Source organism: Arachis hypogaea, chromosome 16 (genome assembly GCF_003086295.3).
Source record: "Arachis hypogaea cultivar Tifrunner chromosome 16, arahy.Tifrunner.gnm2.J5K5, whole genome shotgun sequence".
NCBI classification, from domain to species: Eukaryota; Viridiplantae; Streptophyta; class Magnoliopsida; order Fabales; family Fabaceae; genus Arachis; species Arachis hypogaea.
Window position 1 is genome coordinate 70,931,670 of NC_092051.1, and position 5,150 is coordinate 70,936,819.

General features: G+C 40.1%; 1 non-coding gene across 1 annotated transcript; it reads left to right on the forward strand.

The window, feature by feature from the left end:
* Positions 1 to 527: 527 nt before the first annotated feature.
* On the forward strand, positions 528 to 635 carry LOC112762009 (small nucleolar RNA R71). The gene has a single exon (XR_003182372.1). It is a non-coding gene; the product is annotated as a small nucleolar RNA R71 (small nucleolar RNA).
* The last annotated feature ends 4,515 nt before the right edge of the window (positions 636 to 5,150 follow it).

The window sequence follows — 5,150 nt, forward strand, 5'->3', positions numbered from 1 at the left end:
TCTCTACCTCCCCTGTTATTGTTGTCCCTCCAATTCTGGTTTGAATTGTCCTGCCATCTATGGTTATTATTTCCACTTTGATTGTACCCTTGGTTGGGACGGTCATAGAAGTTGTGAGTGGATGCCACCATGTTGTCTTCTTGTTGGAGATGCGGGCATTCATCAGTGTAATGGCTGTAATCAGCACAAATTCTGCAAATTCTTTGTGGGACTAGTTGTTGGTTTTGCTGCGGTTGAGTTTGCTGAGCTTGTTGATTCAACTACATTTGCTTCAGCAGGTTGGTCATCTCACAGATGCTTTGAGTTAGAGCAGCAGTCTCTCTGCCAGAAGATACTTCTACAACGGCTTTTGAACGGCCTTGCTTCTGTCTGTGGTTCCGAGTAGATTCAGCTAAATCACTGATCAATTGCCAAGCTTCATCAGTGGTCTTGTACTTCTTCATAGACCCATTGCTGGCACTTTCCAATGTGGTCTTATCTTGGGGCCTCATACCTTGTGTGATATAGCTGAGTAGCACGATCTTGTCAATCATGTGGTGGGGGCATGCTTCCAGAAGATTATTGAAGCGCTCCCAGTATTCGAAGAGAGTCTCATTGTCATCCTGAATAATCATAGAGATATCCTTCCTCAGTTTATCAGTAACTTCAGATGGAAAGAATTTCTCCAGAAACTCCTTTCTGAGTGTATCCCAGTTGGATACATTTGCTAGAGGTTGAGTGTAGTACCACTCTCTTGCTTTTCCCTCAAGAGAAAACGGAAAAGCTTTCAGCAGAATTGAAGTTTCATCAGTGCCGTCACGCCTGACAGTAGAACAGGCTGCCTGGAAATCTCTCAAGTGCTTGATAGGCTCTTGAGCAGGTAGGCCATGAAACTTGGGCATCAAATTTAACAGTGCGGTCTTTATTTCAAAATCTGTAGCTACTGCTGGATGATGCGCTTGAAATGGTTGCATTGTAAAATTAGGAGCTCCTTCCTCCTGAATGGTAACTCTTCTAGCTGCCATGTTTTCTGCACGTAAAACAACCGAATCAGTAGAACGGGGGATGGTTTCTTCCTCAGATTCACTTTCAAATCCGCCCTCAGAGCGGGCTAACCTACGCTGTTCTCGCCTTATTCATGAAATAGTCCTTTCAAGTTCAGGATCGAATATTAGCAAGCGCGGATCAGGAAGTGAACGCATCATTTGACGGAAGAAACATGCAGCTCATAGTAGCAAAATTAAATAAAATGCAAATAAATAAATTCTAATTAATAAAATTAGCACTCTATTGCAACTCCCCGGCAACGGCGCCAAAAATTGATAGGAAGCAGAAGCTGATGAATTAAAAAATTATTAAAATTGATATGTTGCAAGTATAGTTCTTAATTCACCGAAATTCTGCCTATCAATTTAGAAATGTGTCACAAAGAGTTTAAATCAAAATTACTGGGAGTTTTAAGTCCCAGGTCGTCTCCCAACGAGTTGCAGAGAAGGGTGCTATCTTATTAATCAGAGGTTCGAAGAAGTTGAGGTAAGTAAATTGGAATGTAAAGTGAGGAAAATTAAATGATATGAATAAAAAACCTTGATTGGGAATTGATTAGTTAGAATCTCTATCATTGATGGAATGATTTTTTAGATGGATTTATAATTAACGGTTACTCTATTTAGTTATCCTTTACTAGGTAAGGGAAAGTCAAACAAGTTGGATTACTAGATCCGTTCACGAGTTACAACCCACTTAGTTCAAGGGATTGACGTTGATGACAGGATAGCAATTCAACAATTAACCCAATTACAAATTTTCTTTCAATCCTTCCAACTCAAGAGTTCTTTTTCAATCAATTTCCCATCAAGTAATGAAACTACTCACGCATTGTAAATAATAAACCCATAACACATAAAAGGGAATTAAAAGAAGACATGATTATTGGAATTGAAATTGAATTAAAAAGAAATAATCCTTGCATTAAATAATCATAAAAGTATCTGAATAATAAAATTGAACAAAACAAAGAATATGGAAGAATAAAACCAAGTTAAGAAAACAAACTAGAATGATGAAGTCTTAATGAGGAAATAACTCTTATCAATGTTCCAATGCTAAGACCAATTGAAAATTAAAATTCTAAAAACTAGAGAGAAAAACCTGAGTGAAAAAGTAGATCTAAAACTACTGAATGAATATGTGTGTGTTGTTTCTGCATATTCTCTGACTCTAGTCTGCTGTTCCGGGCTGAAAACTGGGCCGAAATAAGGTCCAAAAATCGCCCCCAGCGAATTTTGCAGATTATGCAGATCGCACATGTCACGCAATCGCGTCGTCCATGCGGACGCGTCGCTTGCGCTTTTTCCTCTCCACGCGTTCGCGTCGTCCACGCTACCGCGTCGCTTGCGCTTTCCAATCCGCGCGGCCGCGCAAGCCATGCGGCCGTGTCACTGCGATTTGCGCTCCTTCGCGCGGTCGCGTGAGCCATGCGACCGCGTCACTTCTCGCTGGTTATCTCCTCAAATTCTTGTGTTCTTTCCATTTTTTGCTAGCTTCCTCTCCAATCTCCATCTCATTTATGCCCTATAAAGCCTGAAACACTTGACACACAGATCACGGCATCGAATGGAATAAAGGAGAATTAAAATTAAATAATTAAAGTCTCTAGGAAGCCATTTTCAAACATGTACTGAATTTAGGAAGGAAATCTAAATGCATGCTAAATTGATGAATAAGTGGGTAAGGATCATGACAAAACCACACAATTAAACACAATATAAACTATAAAATAGTGGTTTATCAGGCAGCTTATTGCCGATCTAGCTGAATCTACCTGGAATGCTAGGCATAGGAATAACCACCCCGAGGCTGTTGCCGAGGTTTCCTCTAGCAGTGAGACTGCTGCTCTCACACAGACTCTGGGAGAGATGACCAACATACTAAAGCAGCTACAACTGAATCAACAACAACCCCAGCCTCCCCCACAAGAGCAGAGTCAACAATTGGTTCCTCAGAGAGTGTACGGATATGTTCATGCTATACTCATTACACTGACGAGTGTCCGCAGCTCCAACAAGAAGACAACACCTTGGCAGCCACTCACAATTTCTATGACCGCTCGAATCAAGGATACTATCAGCAAGGCGGCAACTATAACCAAGGTTGGCAAGACAGTTCCAACCAAAGGTGGAGAGATAATTCCAACCAAGGCTATAGGGACAACTATAACGGAGGAGGCAGAGACAACCAGGAAAATCAGAGGTGGAATAATAATAACAATCAGCAAAACCGATATCAGCAGAATCCTCTCTACCAATAGCAGAACCAAAACCAGCCTTACAGAGCACCTCACCAAAGGCAGTCCCAAGCGCCTCAGAACAACCAACAGCAGACCCCTCAAATTACTTACACCCCCTCTTCTAATAATGAGATGCTTTGTTCTCTTGCACAAGGACAGCAGGACATTCAGAATACACTTAACTCTACCATCAACGGTTTGAATGCTACTTTACAAGCTCTCGTTTCCTGGATGGATTCACTGTCTACCCCTAACAACCAACCTTCAAGCTCCAGTGCAATTTCTTCTCAACCTTTACCCAACCCCAAAGGTGAAATTAATACCATCACTTTGAGGTCCGGAACCACACTGCAAGAGAGGAGTCATGAGGAGTCAAGCCCAAAAGAAGACACTTCAGTTGAAGATATTGCTGAGGTAGAGGATGCTACAGAGGAGGATGAAATATAAGACATGGTTGACGAAGAAGTAGCTCAACCAGAGAAGAGCGCACCAATGGAAGCTGAAGCTACAAGAGACGCCATCCCTATCCCCTTTCCACACCTTGCAAGGAAGTCCAGAAAGCAGATGGAGCTCGACCCCAAGATGTGGTGCGGAATTTCTAACCACAGACTAACCGGCATGTGCACCGGGTCGTACCAAGTAATACCTCAGGTGAGTAAGGGGTCGATCCCACGAGAATTGATAGACTAAGCAACAATGGTTAAATGATTTACTTAGTTATCCAAGCAGAAAATGGTTTTGAGATGTTCAAAAGGTTTAAGAAGTGACTTCAAAATATCAGAAGGCAAGCACGCAAGCAAATAAGTTGAAAATAAAATATGGGAGCAAACAGTTAAGGCTTCAGAGTTATCTATTTTTCTGATTTACTTTTCTTAGTAACTATTTTAATCATGCAAGATGTAATTCATGGCAAACTATATGTGACTAGATCTTAATTCCTTAGACCTTCCTAGTCTCCTCTAAAATTCATTAACTGCCAATTCCTTGGTCAATTAATTCCAATTAGAAGCTGCATGATCAAATTCTAGTTTATATGCCACAAGAATCCTAATTATCCAAAAATAAGGGGATTATATGTCACATATCTCGTTAAATACAGACAATTAGAAATTCAGGATAATATGTTTTCAAGTAAAGAACTTTTCCAAGTTATACAAGAACTCAATTAGAACATGGGTCATACTTCCGTTCCACCCAAATTCATAAAATAAAGAACGAAAACAATTATTGAAATATAAATCAAAACATTAATTAAAATAGAAAAATAATAAAATCAATCCATACAATAGATAGAGCTCCTAACCTTAACAATGGAGGATTAGTTGCTCATGGTTCAGAGTAGAAAACTAGGATTGTCGTAAACTGTAATTTTTGAATGGAATAATGTTGAGGTGGAATGGAATCCTTTTGTGGAATAATTCTAATTCCCTTTTATAACTAATCCTAATTAATTTAAAATCTATTTTCTAAAATTAAAATAATATCTTTTCCTATTTTAAAATAAAATTTAAATTTAAATCAAAATTAATTAAATAATCTGCGCCTTGTAACGTGGGGACCACTTGGCTTCACTGGATTCGCGCCTAACTTGGCAAAGAGCTGTGCCTTACTTGAGCGATGCAGTGAGGAAGGGCGTGCATAGAGTGAGGCTGCACCTTACTTGGAGTGAGGCTGCGCCTAACTTGAAGGAACCAACCAATCTTGCGTGTTGTTGTTGTGTCTTGCGCCTAACTTGAGAAATCTCAAGTTAGGCGCGGCCTTGGCAGCGTGTTTAGAAAAGAAGTATGGACTCTTATACATCGTTGGAAAGCTCTAGAAGTTAGCTTTTCAACGCCACTGGAACCATGTCAATTAGACCTTTGTAGCTCGAGTTATTCAGGTT